The following is a 20,585-nucleotide window of genomic DNA, read 5'->3' on the forward strand; positions in this document are numbered from 1 at the left end:
GTGCCCACTAGTTCACTGGTAAGATCATTTTGAGGCTTACTAGTTGACATGTAAGCCACAAAATCCCCACTAGTTCACTAGTAAGATCATTTTGAGGCTTACTAGTTGACATATAAGCCGCAAAACCCCCACTAGTTCACTGGTAAGATCATTTTGAGGCTTACTAGTGAACATGTAAGGCCATAAATGTGCCCACTAGTTCACTAGTAAGATCATTTTGAGGCTTACTAGTTGACATGTAAGCCACAAAACGTCCACTAGTTCACTAGTAAGATCATTTTGAGGCTAACGAGTGAAGATGTAAGCCACAAAACGCCCACTAGTTCACTAGTAAGATCATTTTGAGTCTTACTAGTGAACATGTAAGCCACAAAACGCCCATTAGTTCACTAGTAAGATCATTTTGACGCTTACTAGTGAACATGTAAGCCACAAAACGCTCACTAGTTCACAAGTAAGGTCATTGTGACGCTTACTAGTGAACATGTCATCCACAAAAGAACCCATTAGTTCACTCGTAAGATCATTTTGAGGCTTACTAGTGAACATGTAAGCCACAAAACGCTCACTAGTTCACTAGTAAGATCATTTTGAGGCTTAGTAGTTGACATGTAAGCCACAAAATGCCCACTAGTTCACTAGTAAGATCATTGTGAAGCTTACTAGTTGACATGTAAGCCGCAAAACGCCCACTAGTACATTAGTAAGATCATTTTGAGGCTTACTTGTTGTCATGTACGCCGCAAAACGCCCACTAGTTCACTAGTAAGATCATTTTGAGGCTTACTTGTTGACATGTAAGCCGCAAAACGCTCACTAGTTCACTCGTAAGATCATTTTGAGGCTTACTAGTTGACATGCAAGCCGCAAAACGCCCACTAGTTCACTAGTAAGATCATTTTAACGCTTACTAGTGAACATGTAAGCCGCAAAACGGCCACTAGTTCACTAGTAAGATCATTTTGACGCTTACTCGTGAACATGTAAGCCACAAAACGCCCACGAGTTCACTGGTAAGATCATTTTGAGGCTTACTAGTGAACATGTAAGGCCATAAATGTGCCCACTAGTTCACTGGTAAGATCATTTTGAGGCTTACTAGTTGACATGTAAGCCACAAAATCCCCACTAGTTCACTAGTAAGATCATTTTGAGGCTTACTAGTTGACATATAAGCCGCAAAACCCCCACTAGTTCACTGGTAAGATCATTTTGAGGCTTACTAGTGAACATGTAAGGCCATAAATGTGCCCACTAGTTCACTAGTAAGATCATTTTGAGGCTTACTAGTTGACATGTAAGCCACAAAACGTCCACTAGTTCACTAGTAAGATCATTTTGAGGCTAACGAGTGAAGATGTAAGCCACAAAACGCCCACTAGTTCACTAGTAAGATCATTTTGAGTCTTACTAGTGAACATCTAAGCCACAAAACGCCCACTAGTTCACTAGTAAGATCATTTTGACGCTTACTAGTGAACATGTAAGCCACAAAACGCTCACTAGTTCACAAGTAAGGTCACTGTGACGCTTACTAGTGAACATGTCATCCACAAAAGAACCCATTAGTTCACTCGTAAGATCATTTTGAGGCTTACTAGTGAACATGTAAGCCACAAAACGCTCACTAGTTCACTAGTAAGATCATTTTGAGGCTTAGTAGTTGACATGTAAGCCACAAAATGCCCACTAGTTCACTAGTAAGATCATTGTGAGGCTTACTAGTGAACATGTAAGCCACAAAACGCTCACTAGTTCACTAGTAAGATCATTTCGAGGCGTACTAGTTGACATGTAAGCCGCAAAACGCCAAATAGCTCACTCGTAAGATCATTTTGACTCTTACTAGTGAACATGTAAGCCACAAAACGCACACTAGTTCACTAGTAAGATCATTTTGAGGCTTACTAGTTGACATGTAAGCCGCAAAACGCCTACTAGTTCACTAGTAAGATCATTTTGACGCTTACTAGTGAACATGTTAGGCCATAAATGTGCCCACTAGTTCACTAGTAAGATCATTTTGACGCTTACTAGTAAACATGTAAGCCACAAAACACTCACTAGTTCACTAGTAAAGTCATTTTGACACTTACTAGTGAACATGTAAGCCACAAAACGCTCTCTATTAAGATCATTTTGAGGCTTACTAGTGAACATGTAAGGCCATAAATGTGCCCACTAGTTCACTAGTAAGATCATTTTGAGGCTTAGTAGTTGACATGTAAGCCACAAAATGCCCACTAGTTCACTAGTAAGATCATTGTGAGGCTTACTAGTGAACATGTAAGCCACAAAACGCTCACTAGTTCACTCGTAAGATCATTTTGAGGCTTACTAGTTGACATGTAAGCCGCAAAACGCCCACTAGCTCACTCGTAAGATCATTTTGACGCTTACTAGTGAACATGTAAGCCGCAAAACGCACACTAGTTCACTAGTAAGATCATTTTGAGGCTTACTAGTTGACATGTAAGCCGCAAAACACCTACTAGTTCACTAGTAAGATCATTTTGACGCTTACTAGTGAACATGTTAGGTCATAAATTTGCCCACTAGTTCACTAGTAAGATCATTTTGAGGCTTACTAGTTGACATGTAAGCCGCAAAACGCCCACTAGTTCACTAGTAAGATCATTTTTATGCTTACTAGTGAACATGTAAGGCCATAAATGTGCCCACTAGGTCACTAGTAAGATCATTTTGACGCTTACTAGTGAACATGTAAGGCCATAAATGTGCCCACTAGTTCACTAGTAAGGTCATTTTGACGCTTACTAGTGAACATGTAAGCCACAAAACGCTCACTAGTAAGGTCATTTTGAGGCTTACTAGTGAAGATGTAAGCCACAAAACGCCTACTAGTTCACTAGTAAGATCATTTTGACGCTTACTAGTGAACATGTAAGCCACAAAACGCTCACTAGTTCACTAGTAAGATCATTTTGAGGCTTACTCGTGAACATGTACGGCCATAAATGTGCCCACTAGTTCACTAGTAAGATCATTTTGAGGCTTAGTAGTTGACATGTAAGCCACAAAATGCCCACTAGTTCACTAGTAAGATCATTGTGAGGCTTACTAGTTGACATGTAAGCCGCAAAACGCCCACTAGTTCATTAGTAAGATAATTTTGAGGCTTACTTGTTGACATGTAAGCCGCAAAACGCCCACTAGTTCACTCGTAAGATCATTTTGAGGCTTACTAGTTGACGTGCAAGCCGCAAAACGCCCACTAGTTCACTAGTAAGATCATTTTGACGCTTACTCGTGAACATGTAAGCCACAAAACGCCCACTAGTTCACTAGTAAGATCATTTTGAGGCTTACTAGTGAACATTTAAGGCCATAAATGCGCCCACTAGTTCACTAGTAAGATCATTTTGAGGCTTACTAGTTGACATGTAAGCCACAAAATGCCCACTAGTTCACTAGTAAGATCATTTTGAGGCTTACTAGTTGACATGTAAGCCGCAAAACGCCCACTAGTTCACTGGTAAGATCATTTTTAGGCTTACTAGTGAACATGTAAGGCCATAAATGTGCCCATTAGTTCACTAGTAAGATCATTTTGAGGCTTACTAGTTGACATGTAAGCCACAAAATGCCCACTAGTTCACTAGTAAGATCATTTTGAGGCTTACTAGTGAACATGTAAGCCGCAAAACGCTCACTAGTTCACAAGTAAGGTCATTGTGACGCTTACTAGTGAACATGTAAGCAACAAAAGAACCCACTAGTTCACTATTAAGATCATTTTGAGGCTTACTAGTTGACATGTAAGCCGCCAAACGCCCACTAGTTCACTCGTAAGATCATTTTGAGGCTTACTAGTTGACATGCAAGCCGCAAAACGCCCACTAGTTCACTAGTAAGATAATTTTGACGCTTACTCGTGAACATATAAGCCACAAAACGCCCACTAGTTCACTAGTAAGATCATTTTGAGGCTTACTAGTTGACATGTAAGCCACAAAATGCCCACTAGTTCTCTAGTAAGATCATTTTGAGGCTTACTAGTGAAGATGTAAGCCACAAAACGCCCACTTGTTCACTAGTAAGATCATTTTGACGCTTACTAGTTAACATGTAAGCCACAAAACGCCCACTAGTTCACTAGTAAGGTCATTTTGAGGCTAATGAGTGAAGATGTAAGCCACAAAACGCCCACTTGTTCACTAGTAAGATCATTTTGACGCTTACTAGTGAACATGTAAGCCACAAAACGCTCAGTAGTTCACAAGTAAGGTCATTGTGACGCTTACTAGTGAACATGTCATCCACAAAAGAACCCACTAGTTCACTAGTAAGATCATTTTGACGCTTACCAGTTGACATGTAAGCCACAAAACGCCCCTTAGCTCACTCGTAAGATCATTTTGAGGCTTACTAGTGAACATGTAAGCCACTAAACGCTCACTAGTTCACTAGTAAGGTCATTTTGACGCTTACTCGTGAACATGTAAGCCACAAAACGCCCACTAGTTCACTAGTAAGATCATTTTGAGGCTTACTATTGAACATGTAAGCCACAAAACGGCCACTAGTTCACTAGTAAGATCATTCTGACGCTTACCCGTGAACATGTAAGCCACAGAACGCCCACTAGTTCACTAGTAAGATCATTTTGAGGCTCACTAGTGAACATGTAAAGCCATAAATGTGCCCACTAGTTCACTAGTAAGATCATTTTGACGCCTACTAGTGAACATGTAAGCCATAAAACACTCACTAGTTCACTAGTAAGGTCATTTTGACACTTACTAGTGAACATGTAAGCCACAAAACGCTCACTAGTTCACTAGTAAGATCATTTTGAGGCTTACTAGTGAACATGTAAGGCCATAAATGTGCCCACTAGTTCTCTAGTAAGATCATTTTGAGGCTTACTAGTGAACATGTAAGGCCATAAATGTGCCCACTAGTTCACTAGTAAGATCATTTTGAGGCTTGCTTTTTGACATGTAAGCCACAAAACGCCCACTAGTTCACTAGTAAGATCATTTTGAGGCTTACTAGTTGACCTGTAAGCCACAAAATGCCCACTAGTTCACTAGTAAGATCATTGTGAGGCTTACTAGTTGACATGTAAGCCGCAAAACGCCCACTAGTTCATTAGTAAGATCATTTTGAGGCTTACTTGTTGACATGTAAGCCGCCAACGCCCACTAGTTCACTCGTAAGATCATTTTGAGGCTTACTAGTTGACATGCAAGCCGCAAAACGCCCACTAGTTCACTAGTAAGATCATTTTGACGCTTACTAGTGAAGATGTAAGCCACAAAACGCCCACTTGTTCACTAGTAAGATCATTTTGACGCTTACTAGTTAACATGTAAGCCACAAAACGCCCACTAGTTCACTAGTAAGATAATTTTGAGGCTTACTTGTTGACATGTAAGCCGCAAAACGCCCACTAGTTCACTCATAAGATCATTTTGAGGCTTACTAGTTGACATGCAAGCCGCAAAACGCCCACTAGTTCACTAGTAAGATCATTTTAACGCTTACTAGTGAACATGTAAGCCACAAAACGGCCACTAGTTCACTAGTAAGATCATTTTGACGCTTACTCGTGAACATGTAAGCCACAAAACGCCCACGAGTTCACTGGTAAGATCATTTTGAGGCTTACTAGTGAACATGTAAGGCCATAAATGTGCCCACTAGTTCACTGGTAAGATCATTTTGAGGCTTACTAGTTGACATGTAAGCCACAAAATCCCCACTAGTTCACTAGTAAGATCATTTTGAGGCTTACTAGTTGACATATAAGCCGCAAAACCCCCACTAGTTCACTGGTAAGATCATTTTGAGGCTTACTAGTGAACATGTAAGGCCATAAATGTGCCCACTAGTTCACTAGTAAGATCATTTTGAGGCTCACTAGTTGACATGTCAGCCACAAAACGCCCACTAGTTCACTAGTAAGATCATTTTGAGGCTAACGAGTGAAGATGTAAGCCACAAAACGCCCACTAGTTCACTAGTAAGATCATTTTGAGTCTTACTAGTGAACATGTACGCCACAAAACGCCCACTAGTTCACTAGTAAGATCATTTTGACGCTTACTAGTGAACATGTAAGCCACAAAACGCTCACTAGTTCACAAGTAAGGTCATTGTGACGCTTACTAGTGAACATGTCATCCACAAAACGGCCACTAGTTCACTAGTAAGATCATTTTGAGTCTTACTAGTGAACATGTAAGCCACAAAACGCCCACTAGTTCACTAGTAAGATCATTTTGACGCTTACTAGTGAACATGTAAGCCACAAAACGGTCACTAGTTCACAAGTAAGGTCATTGTGACACTTACTAGTGAACATGTAAGCCACAAAACGCTCACTAGTTCACTAGTAAGATCATTTTGAGGCTTACTCGTGAACGTGTAAGGCCATAAATGTGCCCACTAGTTCACTAGTAAGATCATTTTGAGGCTTAGTAGTTGACATGTAAGCCACAAAATGCCCACTAGTTCACTAGTAAGATCATTGTGAGGCTTACTAGTAAGATCATTGTGAGGCTTACTAGTGAACATGTAAGCCACAAAACGCTCATTAGTTCACTAGTAAGATCATTTTGAGGCGTACTAGTTGACATGTAAGCCACAAAACGCCCACTAGCTCACTTGTAAGATCATTTTGACTCTTACTAGTGAACATGTAAGCCGCAAAACGCACACTAGTTCACTAGTAAGATCATTTTGAGGCTTACTAGTTGACATGTAAGCCGCAAAACGCCTACTAGTTCACGAGTAAGATCATTTTGACGCTTACTAGTGAACATGTTAGGCCATAAATGTGCCCACTAGTTCACTAGTAAGATCATTTTGACGCTTACTAGTGAACATGTAAGCCACAAAACACTCACTAGTTCACTAGTAAGGTCATTTTGACACTTACTAGTGAACATGTAAGCCACAAAACGCTCTCTAGTAAGATCATTTTGAGGCTTACTAGTGAACATGTAAGGCCATAAATGTGCCCACTAGTTCACTAGTAAGATCATTTTGAGGCTTACTAGTTGACATGTAAGCCACAAAATCCCCACTAGTTCACTAGTAAGATCATTTTGACGCTTACTCGTGAACATGTAAGCCACAAAACGCTCACTAGTTCACTAGTAAGGTCATTTTGACACTTACTAGTGAACATGTAAGCCACAAAACGCTCAATAGTTCACTAGTAAGATCATTTTGAGGCTTACTAGTTGACATGTAAGCCGCAAAACGCCCACTAGTTCACTCGTAAGATCATTTTGAGGCTTACTACTTCACATGTAAGCCGCAAAACACCCACTAGTTCAATAGTAAGATCATTTTGAGGCTTACTAGTTGACATGTAAGCCGCAAAACTCCTACTAGTTCACTAGTAAGATCATTTTGACGCTTACTAGTGAACATGTAAGGCCATAAATGTGCCTGCTAGTTCACTAGTAAGATCATTTTGAGGCTTACTAGTTGACATGTAAGCCGCAAAACGCCCACTAGTTCACTCGTAAGATCATTTTGAGGCTTACTACTTCACATGTAAGCCACAAAACGGCCACTAGTTCACTAGTAAGATCATTTTGAGGCTTACTTGTTGACATGTAAGCCGCAAAACACCCACTAGTTCACTCGTAAGATCATTTTGAGGCTTACTAGTTGACATGCAAGCCGCAAAACGCCCACTAGTTCACTAGTAAGATCATTTTGAGGCTTAGTAGTTGACATGTAAGCCACAAAATGCCCACTAGTTCACTAGTAAGATCATTGTGAGGCTTACTAGTTGACATGTAAGCCGCAAAACGCCCACTAGTTCATTAGTAAGATCATTTTGAGGCTTACTAGTGAACATGTAAGGCCATAAATGTGCCCACTAGTTCACGGGTAAGATGATTTTGAGGCTTACTAGTTGACATGTAAGCCACAAAACGCCCCTTAGCTCACTCGTAAGATAATTTTGAGGCTTGCTAGTTGACATGTAAGCCGCAAAATGCTCACTAGTTCACTAGTAAGGTCATTTTGACGCTTACTCGTGAACATGTAAGCCACAAATTGTCACTAGTTCACTAGTAAGGTCATTTTGACGCTTACTAGTTAACATGTAAGCCACAAAACGGCCACTAGTTCACTCGTAAGATCATTTTGAGGCTTACTACTTGACATGCAAGCCGCAAAACGCCCACTAGTTCACTAGTAAGATCATTTTGACGCTTACTCGTGAACATGTAAGCCACAAAACGCCCACTAGTTCACTAGTAAGATCATTTTGAGGCTTACTAGTGAACATTTAAGGCCATAAATGTGCCCACTAGTTCACTAGTAAGATCATTTTGAGGCTTACTAGTTGACATGTAAGCCGCAAAACCCCCACTAGTACACTGGTAAGATCATTTTGAGGCTTACTAGTGAACATGTAAGGCCATAAATGTGCCCACTAGTTCACGGGTAAGATCATTTTGAGGCTTACTAGTTGACATGTAAGCCACAAAACGCCCACTAGTTCACTAGTAAGATCATTTTGAGGCTAACGAGTGAAGATGTAAGCCACAAAACGCCCACTAGTTCACTAGTAAGATCATTTTGAGTCTTACTAGTGAACATGTAAGCCACAAAACGCCCACTAGTTCACTAGTAAGATCATTTTGACGCTTACTAGTGAACATGTAAGCCACAAAACGCTCACTAGTTCACAAGTAAGGTCATTGTGACGCTTACTAGTGAACATGTAAGCCACAAAACGGCCACTAGTTCACTAGTAAGATCATTTTGAGGCTTACTATTGAACACGTAAGCCACAAAACGCCCACTAGTTCACTAGTAAGGTCATTTTGACGCTTACTAGTGAACACGTAAGCCACAAAACGCCCACTAGTTCATTAGTAAGATCATTTTGAGGCTTACTAGTTGACATGTAAGCCGCAAAACGCCTACTAGTTCACTAGTAAGATCATTTTGACGCTTACTAGTGAACATGTAAGCCACAAAACGCTCACTAGTTCACAAGTAAGGTCATTGTGACGCTTACTAGTGAACATGTAAGCCACAAAACGGCCACTAGTTCACTAGTAAGATCATTTTGAGTCTTACTAGTGAACATGTAAGCCACAAAACGCCCACTAGTTCACTAGTAAGATCATTTTGACGCTTACTAGTGAACATGTAAGCCACAAAACGCTCACTAGTTCACAAGTAAGGTCATTGTGACACTTACTAGTGAACATGTAAGCCACAAAACGCTCACTAGTTCACAAGTAAGGTCATTGTGACGCTTACTAGTGAACATGTAAGCCACAAAACGGCCACTAGTTCACTAGTAAGATCATTTTGAGTCTTACTAGTGAACATGTAAGCCACAAAACGCCCACTAGTTCACTAGTAAGATCATTTTGACGCTTACTAGTGAACATGTAAGCCACAAAACGCTCACTAGTTCACAAGTAAGGTCATTGTGACACTTACTAGTGAACATGTAAGCCACAAAACGCCCACTAGTTCACTAGTAAGATCATTTTGAGGCTTAGTAGTTGACATGTAAGCCACAAAATGCCCACTAGTTCACTAGTAAGATCATTGTGAGGCTTACTAGTAAGATCATTGTGAGGCTTACTAGTGAACATGTAAGCCACAAAACGCTCACTAGTTCACTAGTAAGATCATTTTGAGGCTTACTAGTTGACATGTAAGCCGCAAAACGCCCACTAGCTCACTTGTAAGATCATTTTGACTCTTACTAGTGAACATGTAAGCCGCAAAACGCACACTAGTTCACTAGTAAGATCATTTTGAGGCTTACTAGTTGACATGTAAGCCGCAAAACGCCTACTAGTTCACGAGTAAGATCATTTTGACGCTTACTAGTGAACATGTTAGGTCATAAATGTGCCCACTAGGTCACTAGTAAGATCATTTTGACGCTTACTAGTGAACATGTAAGGCCATTAATGTGCCTACTAGTTCAGTAGTAAGATCATTTTGACGCTTACTAGTGAACATGTAAGGCCATTAATGAGCCCACTAGTTCACTAGTAAGGTCATTTTGACGCTTACTAGTGAACATGTTAGGTCATAAATGTGCCCACTAGGTCACTAGTAAGATCATTTTGACGCTTACTAGTGAACATGTAAGGCCATTAATGAGCCCACTAGTTCACTAGTAAGGTCATTTTGACGCTTACTAGTGAACATGTAAGCCACAAAACGCTCACTAGTAAGGTCATTTTGACGCTTACTAGTGAACATGTAAGCCACAAAACGCTCACTAGTTCAATAGTAAGATCACTTTGAGGCTTACTCGTGAACATGTAAGGCCATAAATGTGCCCACTAGTTCACTAGTAAGATCATTTTGAGGCTTAGTAGTTGACATGTAAGCCACAAAATGCCCACTAGTTCACTAGTAAGATCATTTTGAGGCTTACTAGTTGACATGCAAGCCGCAAAACGCCCACTAGTTCACTAGTAAGATCATTTTGACGCTTACTCGTGAACATGTAAGCCACAAAACGCCCACTAGTTCACTAGTAAGATCATTTTGAGGCTTACTAGTGAACATGTCATCCACAAAAGAACCCACTAGTTCACTAGTAAGATCATTTTGACGCTTACCAGTTGACATGTAAGCCACAAAACGCCCCTTAGCTCACTCGTAAGATCATTTTGAGGCTTACTAGTGAACATGTAAGCCACTAAACGCTCACTAGTTCACTAGTAAGGTCATTTTGACGCTTACTCGTGAACATGTAAGCCACAAAACGCCCACTAGTTCACTAGTAAGATCATTTTGAGGCTTACTATTGAACATGTAAGCCACAAAACGGCCACTAGTTCACTAGTAAGATCATTCTGACGCTTACCCGTGAACATGTAAGCCACAGAACGCCCACTAGTTCACTAGTAAGATCATTTTGAGGCTCACTAGTGAACATGTAAAGCCATAAATGTGCCCACTAGTTCACTAGTAAGATCATTTTGACGCCTACTAGTGAACATGTAAGCCATAAAACACTCACTAGTTCACTAGTAAGGTCATTTTGACACTTACTAGTGAACATGTAAGCCACAAAACGCTCACTAGTTCACTAGTAAGATCATTTTGAGGCTTACTAGTGAACATGTAAGGCCATAAATGTGCCCACTAGTTCTCTAGTAAGATCATTTTGAGGCTTACTAGTGAACATGTAAGGCCATAAATGTGCCCACTAGTTCACTAGTAAGATCATTTTGAGGCTTGCTTTTTGACATGTAAGCCACAAAACGCCCACTAGTTCACTAGTAAGATCATTTTGAGGCTTACTAGTTGACCTGTAAGCCACAAAATGCCCACTAGTTCACTAGTAAGATCATTGTGAGGCTTACTAGTTGACATGTAAGCCGCAAAACGCCCACTAGTTCATTAGTAAGATCATTTTGAGGCTTACTTGTTGACATGTAAGCCGCCAACGCCCACTAGTTCACTCGTAAGATCATTTTGAGGCTTACTAGTTGACATGCAAGCCGCAAAACGCCCACTAGTTCACTAGTAAGATCATTTTGACGCTTACTAGTGAAGATGTAAGCCACAAAACGCCCACTTGTTCACTAGTAAGATCATTTTGACGCTTACTAGTTAACATGTAAGCCACAAAACGCCCACTAGTTCACTAGTAAGATAATTTTGAGGCTTACTTGTTGACATGTAAGCCGCAAAACGCCCACTAGTTCACTCATAAGATCATTTTGAGGCTTACTAGTTGACATGCAAGCCGCAAAACGCCCACTAGTTCACTAGTAAGATCATTTTAACGCTTACTAGTGAACATGTAAGCCACAAAACGGCCACTAGTTCACTAGTAAGATCATTTTGACGCTTACTCGTGAACATGTAAGCCACAAAACGCCCACGAGTTCACTGGTAAGATCATTTTGAGGCTTACTAGTGAACATGTAAGGCCATAAATGTGCCCACTAGTTCACTGGTAAGATCATTTTGAGGCTTACTAGTTGACATGTAAGCCACAAAATCCCCACTAGTTCACTAGTAAGATCATTTTGAGGCTTACTAGTTGACATATAAGCCGCAAAACCCCCACTAGTTCACTGGTAAGATCATTTTGAGGCTTACTAGTGAACATGTAAGGCCATAAATGTGCCCACTAGTTCACTAGTAAGATCATTTTGAGGCTCACTAGTTGACATGTCAGCCACAAAACGCCCACTAGTTCACTAGTAAGATCATTTTGAGGCTAACGAGTGAAGATGTAAGCCACAAAACGCCCACTAGTTCACTAGTAAGATCATTTTGAGTCTTACTAGTGAACATGTACGCCACAAAACGCCCACTAGTTCACTAGTAAGATCATTTTGACGCTTACTAGTGAACATGTAAGCCACAAAACGCTCACTAGTTCACAAGTAAGGTCATTGTGACGCTTACTAGTGAACATGTCATCCACAAAACGGCCACTAGTTCACTAGTAAGATCATTTTGAGTCTTACTAGTGAACATGTAAGCCACAAAACGCCCACTAGTTCACTAGTAAGATCATTTTGACGCTTACTAGTGAACATGTAAGCCACAAAACGGTCACTAGTTCACAAGTAAGGTCATTGTGACACTTACTAGTGAACATGTAAGCCACAAAACGCTCACTAGTTCACTAGTAAGATCATTTTGAGGCTTACTCGTGAACGTGTAAGGCCATAAATGTGCCCACTAATTCACTAGTAAGATCATTTTGAGGCTTAGTAGTTGACATGTAAGCCACAAAATGCCCACTAGTTCACTAGTAAGATCATTGTGAGGCTTACTAGTAAGATCATTGTGAGGCTTACTAGTGAACATGTAAGCCACAAAACGCTCATTAGTTCACTAGTAAGATCATTTTGAGGCGTACTAGTTGACATGTAAGCCACAAAACGCCCACTAGCTCACTTGTAAGATCATTTTGACTCTTACTAGTGAACATGTAAGCCGCAAAACGCACACTAGTTCACTAGTAAGATCATTTTGAGGCTTACTAGTTGACATGTAAGCCGCAAAACGCCTACTAGTTCACGAGTAAGATCATTTTGACGCTTACTAGTGAACATGTTAGGCCATAAATGTGCCCACTAGTTCACTAGTAAGATCATTTTGACGCTTACTAGTGAACATGTAAGCCACAAAACACTCACTAGTTCACTAGTAAGGTCATTTTGACACTTACTAGTGAACATGTAAGCCACAAAACGCTCTCTAGTAAGATCATTTTGAGGCTTACTAGTGAACATGTAAGGCCATAAATGTGCCCACTAGTTCACTAGTAAGATCATTTTGAGGCTTACTAGTTGACATGTAAGCCACAAAATCCCCACTAGTTCACTAGTAAGATCATTTTGACGCTTACTCGTGAACATGTAAGCCACAAAACGCTCACTAGTTCACTAGTAAGGTCATTTTGACACTTACTAGTGAACATGTAAGCCACAAAACGCTCAATAGTTCACTAGTAAGATCATTTTGAGGCTTACTAGTTGACATGTAAGCCGCAAAACGCCCACTAGTTCACTCGTAAGATCATTTTGAGGCTTACTACTTCACATGTAAGCCGCAAAACACCCACTAGTTCAATAGTAAGATCATTTTGAGGCTTACTAGTTGACATGTAAGCCGCAAAACTCCTACTAGTTCACTAGTAAGATCATTTTGACGCTTACTAGTGAACATGTAAGGCCATAAATGTGCCTGCTAGTTCACTAGTAAGATCATTTTGAGGCTTACTAGTTGACATGTAAGCCGCAAAACGCCCACTAGTTCACTCGTAAGATCATTTTGAGGCTTACTACTTCACATGTAAGCCACAAAACGGCCACTAGTTCACTAGTAAGATCATTTTGAGGCTTACTTGTTGACATGTAAGCCGCAAAACACCCACTAGTTCACTCGTAAGATCATTTTGAGGCTTACTAGTTGACATGCAAGCCGCAAAACGCCCACTAGTTCACTAGTAAGATCATTTTGAGGCTTAGTAGTTGACATGTAAGCCACAAAATGCCCACTAGTTCACTAGTAAGATCATTGTGAGGCTTACTAGTTGACATGTAAGCCGCAAAACGCCCACTAGTTCATTAGTAAGATCATTTTGAGGCTTACTAGTGAACATGTAAGGCCATAAATGTGCCCACTAGTTCACGGGTAAGATGATTTTGAGGCTTACTAGTTGACATGTAAGCCACAAAACGCCCCTTAGCTCACTCGTAAGATAATTTTGAGGCTTGCTAGTTGACATGTAAGCCGCAAAATGCTCACTAGTTCACTAGTAAGGTCATTTTGACGCTTACTCGTGAACATGTAAGCCACAAATTGTCACTAGTTCACTAGTAAGGTCATTTTGACGCTTACTAGTTAACATGTAAGCCACAAAACGGCCACTAGTTCACTCGTAAGATCATTTTGAGGCTTACTACTTGACATGCAAGCCGCAAAACGCCCACTAGTTCACTAGTAAGATCATTTTGACGCTTACTCGTGAACATGTAAGCCACAAAACGCCCACTAGTTCACTAGTAAGATCATTTTGAGGCTTACTAGTGAACATTTAAGGCCATAAATGTGCCCACTAGTTCACTAGTAAGATCATTTTGAGGCTTACTAGTTGACATGTAAGCCGCAAAACCCCCACTAGTACACTGGTAAGATCATTTTGAGGCTTACTAGTGAACATGTAAGGCCATAAATGTGCCCACTAGTTCACGGGTAAGATCATTTTGAGGCTTACTAGTTGACATGTAAGCCACAAAACGCCCACTAGTTCACTAGTAAGATCATTTTGAGGCTAACGAGTGAAGATGTAAGCCACAAAACGCCCACTAGTTCACTAGTAAGATCATTTTGAGTCTTACTAGTGAACATGTAAGCCACAAAACGCCCACTAGTTCACTAGTAAGATCATTTTGACGCTTACTAGTGAACATGTAAGCCACAAAACGCTCACTAGTTCACAAGTAAGGTCATTGTGACGCTTACTAGTGAACATGTAAGCCACAAAACGGCCACTAGTTCACTAGTAAGATCATTTTGAGGCTTACTATTGAACACGTAAGCCACAAAACGCCCACTAGTTCACTAGTAAGGTCATTTTGACGCTTACTAGTGAACACGTAAGCCACAAAACGCCCACTAGTTCATTAGTAAGATCATTTTGAGGCTTACTAGTTGACATGTAAGCCGCAAAACGCCTACTAGTTCACTAGTAAGATCATTTTGACGCTTACTAGTGAACATGTAAGCCACAAAACGCTCACTAGTTCACAAGTAAGGTCATTGTGACGCTTACTAGTGAACATGTAAGCCACAAAACGGCCACTAGTTCACTAGTAAGATCATTTTGAGTCTTACTAGTGAACATGTAAGCCACAAAACGCCCACTAGTTCACTAGTAAGATCATTTTGACGCTTACTAGTGAACATGTAAGCCACAAAACGCTCACTAGTTCACAAGTAAGGTCATTGTGACACTTACTAGTGAACATGTAAGCCACAAAACGCTCACTAGTTCACAAGTAAGGTCATTGTGACGCTTACTAGTGAACATGTAAGCCACAAAACGGCCACTAGTTCACTAGTAAGATCATTTTGAGTCTTACTAGTGAACATGTAAGCCACAAAACGCCCACTAGTTCACTAGTAAGATCATTTTGACGCTTACTAGTGAACATGTAAGCCACAAAACGCTCACTAGTTCACAAGTAAGGTCATTGTGACACTTACTAGTGAACATGTAAGCCACAAAACGCCCACTAGTTCACTAGTAAGATCATTTTGAGGCTTAGTAGTTGACATGTAAGCCACAAAATGCCCACTAGTTCACTAGTAAGATCATTGTGAGGCTTACTAGTAAGATCATTGTGAGGCTTACTAGTGAACATGTAAGCCACAAAACGCTCACTAGTTCACTAGTAAGATCATTTTGAGGCTTACTAGTTGACATGTAAGCCGCAAAACGCCCACTAGCTCACTTGTAAGATCATTTTGACTCTTACTAGTGAACATGTAAGCCGCAAAACGCACACTAGTTCACTAGTAAGATCATTTTGAGGCTTACTAGTTGACATGTAAGCCGCAAAACGCCTACTAGTTCACGAGTAAGATCATTTTGACGCTTACTAGTGAACATGTTAGGTCATAAATGTGCCCACTAGGTCACTAGTAAGATCATTTTGACGCTTACTAGTGAACATGTAAGGCCATTAATGTGCCTACTAGTTCAGTAGTAAGATCATTTTGACGCTTACTAGTGAACATGTAAGGCCATTAATGAGCCCACTAGTTCACTAGTAAGGTCATTTTGACGCTTACTAGTGAACATGTTAGGTCATAAATGTGCCCACTAGGTCACTAGTAAGATCATTTTGACGCTTACTAGTGAACATGTAAGGCCATTAATGAGCCCACTAGTTCACTAGTAAGGTCATTTTGACGCTTACTAGTGAACATGTAAGCCACAAAACGCTCACTAGTAAGGTCATTTTGACGCTTACTAGTGAACATGTAAGCCACAAAACGCTCACTAGTTCAATAGTAAGATCACTTTGAGGCTTACTCGTGAACATGTAAGGCCATAAATGTGCCCACTAGTTCACTAGTAAGATCATTTTGAGGCTTAGTAGTTGACATGTAAGCCACAAAATGCCCACTAGTTCACTAGTAAGATCATTTTGAGGCTTACTAGTTGACATGCAAGCCGCAAAACGCCCACTAGTTCACTAGTAAGATCATTTTGACGCTTACTCGTGAACATGTAAGCCACAAAACGCCCACTAGTTCACTAGTAAGATCATTTTGAGGCTTACTAGTGAACATTTAAGGCCATAAATGCGCCCACTAGTTCACTAGTAAGATCATTTTGAGGCTTACTAGTTGACATGTAAGCCGCAAAACGCCCACTTGTTCACGAGGAAGATCATTTTCACGCTTACTAGTGAACATGTAAGGCCATAAACGTGCCCACGAGTTCACTAGTAAGATCATTTTCACGCTTACTAGTGAACATGTAAGGCCATAAATGTGCACACTAGTTCACTAGTAAGATCATTTTGAGGCTTACTCGTTGACATGTAAGCCACAAAACGCTCACTAATTCACTAGTAAGGTCATTTTGACGCTTACTAGTGAACATGTAAGCCACAAAACGCCCACTAGTTCATTAGTAAGATCATTTTGAGGCTTACTTGTTGACATGTAAGCCGCAAAACGCCCACTAGTTCACTCGTAAGATAATTTTGATGCTTACTAGTGAACATGTATGGCCATAAATGTGCCCACTAGTTCACTAGTAAGATAATTTTGAGGCTTACTAATTTACATGTAAGCCACAAAACGCCCACTAGTTCACTAGTAAGATCATTTTGACGCTTACTAGTGAACATGTAAGGCCATAAATGTGCCCACTAGTTCACTAGTAAGATCATTTTGACGCTTACTAGTGAACATACAAGGCCATAAATGTGCCCATTAGTTCAATAGTAAGATCATTTTGAGGCTTACTAGTTGACATGTAAGCCACAAAACGCCCACTAGTTGACTAGTAAGATCATTTTGAGGCTTACTAGTTGACATGTAAGCCGCCAAACGCCGACTAGTTCACTAGTAAGATCATTTTGAGGCTTACTAGTTGACATGTAAGCCGCAAAACGCCTACTAGTTCACTAGTAAGATCATTTTGAGGCTTACTAGTTGACATGTAAGCCGCAAAACGCCCACTAGTTCACTAGTAAGGTAATTTTGACGCTTACTAGTGAACATGTAAGCCACAAAACGCCCACTAGTTTACTAGTAAGATCATTTTGAGGCTTACTAGTTGACATGTAAGTTGAAAAACGCCCACTAGTTCACTAGTAAGAGCATTTTGAGGCTTACTAGTTGACATGTAAGCTGCAAAACGCTCACTAGTTCACTAGTAAGATCATTTTGAGGCTTACTAGTTGACTTGTAAGCCGCAAAACGCCCACTAGTTCACTAGTAAGATCATTTTGACGCTTACTAGTGAACATGTAACGCCATAAATGTGCCCACTAGTTCACTAGTAAGATCATTTTGAGGCTTACGAGTGAAGATGTAAGCCACAAAACGCCCACTAGTTTACTAGTAAGATCATTTTGACGCTTACTAGTGAACACGTAAGGCCATAAATGTGCCCACTAGTTCACTAGTAAGATCATTTTGAGGCTTACTAGTTGACATGTAAGCCGCAAAACGCCTACTAGTTCACGAGTAAGATCATTTTGACGCTTACTAGTGAACATGTTAGGCCATAAATGTGCCCACTAGTTCACTAGTAAGATCATTTTGACGCTTACTAGTGAACATGTAAGCCACAAAACACTCACTAGTTCACTAGTAAGGTCATTTTGACACTTACTAGTAAACATGTAAGCCACAAAACGCTCTCTAGTAAGATCATTTTGAGGCTTACTAGTGAACATGTAAGGCCATAAATGTGCCCACTAGTTCACTAGTAAGATCATTTTGAGGCTTAGTAGTTGACATGTAAGCCTCAAAATGCCCACTAGTTCACTAGTAAGATCATTGTGAGGCTTACTAGTGAACATGTAAGCCACAAAACGCTCACTAGTTCACTAGTAAGATCATTTTGAGGCTTACTAGTTGACATGTAAGCCGCAAAACACCCACTAGCTCACTCGTAAGATCATTTTGACGCTTACTAGTGAACATGTAAGCCGCAAAACGCACACTAGTTCACTAGTAAGATCATTTTGAGGCTTACTAGTTGACATGTAAGCCGCAAAACGCACACTAGTTCACTAGTAAGATCATTTTGAGGCTTACTAGTTGACATGTAAGCCGCAAAACGCCTACTAGTTCACTAGTAAGATCATTTTGACGCTTACTAGTGAACATGTTAGGTCATAAATGTGCCCACTAGGTCACTAGTAAGATCATTTTGACGCTTACTAGTGAACATGTAAGCCACAAAACGCTCACTAGTAAGGTTATTTTGAGGCTTACTAGTGAAGATGTAAGCCACAAAACGCCTACTAGTTCACTAGTAAGATCATTTTGACGCTTACTAGTGAACATGTAAGCCACAAAACGCTCACTAGTTCACTAGTAAGATCATTTTGAGGCTTACTCGTGAACATGTAAGGCCATAAATGTGCCCACTAGTTCACTAGTAAGATCATTTTGAGGCTTAGTAGTTGACATGTAAGCCACAAAATGCCCACTAGTTCACTAGTAAGATCATTGTGAGGCTTACTAGTTGACATGTAAGCCGCAAAACGCCCACTAGTTCACTCGTAAGATCATTTTGAGGCTTACTAGTTGACATGCAAGCCGCAAAACGCCCACTAGTTCACTAGTAAGATCATTTTGACGCTTACTCGTGAACATGTAAGCCACAAAACGCCCACTAGTTCACTAGTAAGATCATTTTGAGGCTTACTAGTGAACATTTAAGGCCATAAATGTGCCCACTAGTTCACTAGTAAGATCATTTTGAGGCTTACTAGTTGACATGTAAGCCGCAAAACGCCCACTAGCTCACTCGTAAGATCATTTTGAGGCTTACTAGTTGACATGTAAGCCGCAAAACGCCCACTAGTTCACGATGAAGATCATTTTCACGCTTACTAGTGAACATGTAAGGCCATAAACGTGCCCACTAGTTCACTAGTAAGATCATTTTCACGCTTACTAGTGAACATGTAAGGCCATAAATGTGCCCATTAGTTCACTATTAAGATCATTTTGAGGCTTACTAGTTGACATGTAAGCCACAAAATGCCCACTAGTTCTCTAGTAAGATCATTTTGAGGCTTACTAGTGAAGATGTAAGCCACAAAACGCCCACTTGTTCACTAGTAAGATCAATTTGACGCTTACTAGTGAACATGTAAGGCCATAAATGTGCACACTAGTTCACTAGTAAGATCATTTTGAGGCTTGCTAGTTGACATGTAAGCCGCAAAACGCCCCTTAGCTCACTCGTAAGATCATTTTGAGGCTTGCTAGTTGACATGTAAGCCGCAAAACGCCCCTTAGCTCACTCGTAAGATCATTTTGAGGCTTGCTAGTTGACATGTAAGCCGCAAAACGCTCACTAGTTCACTAGTAAGGTCATTTTGACGCTTACTCGTGAACATGTAAGCCACAAATTGTCACTAGTTCACTAGTAAGGTCATTTTGACGCTTACTAGTTAACATGTAAGCCACAAAACGCCCACTAGTTCACTAGTAAGATCATTTTGAGGCTTACTTGTTGACATGTAAGCCGCAAAACACCCACTAGTTCACTCGTAAGATCATTTTGAGGCTTACTAGTTGACATGCAAGCCGCAAAACGCCCACTAGTTCACTAGTAAGATCATTTTGACGCTTACTAGTGAACATGTAAGGCCATAAATGTGCCCACTAGTTCACTAGTAAGATCATTTTGAGGCTTACTCGTTGACATGTAAGCCACAAAACGCTCACTAATTCACTAGTAAGGTCATTTTGACGCTTACTAGTGAACATGTAAGCCACAAAACGCCCACTAGTTCATTAGTAAGATCATTTTGAGGCTTACTAGTGAACATGTAAGCCACAAAACGCCCACTAGTTCACAAGTAAGGTCA

Source organism: Hippocampus zosterae, unplaced genomic scaffold (assembly GCF_025434085.1).
Source record: "Hippocampus zosterae strain Florida unplaced genomic scaffold, ASM2543408v3 HiC_scaffold_22, whole genome shotgun sequence".
In the NCBI taxonomy this organism is placed as follows: Eukaryota; Metazoa; Chordata; class Actinopteri; order Syngnathiformes; family Syngnathidae; genus Hippocampus; species Hippocampus zosterae.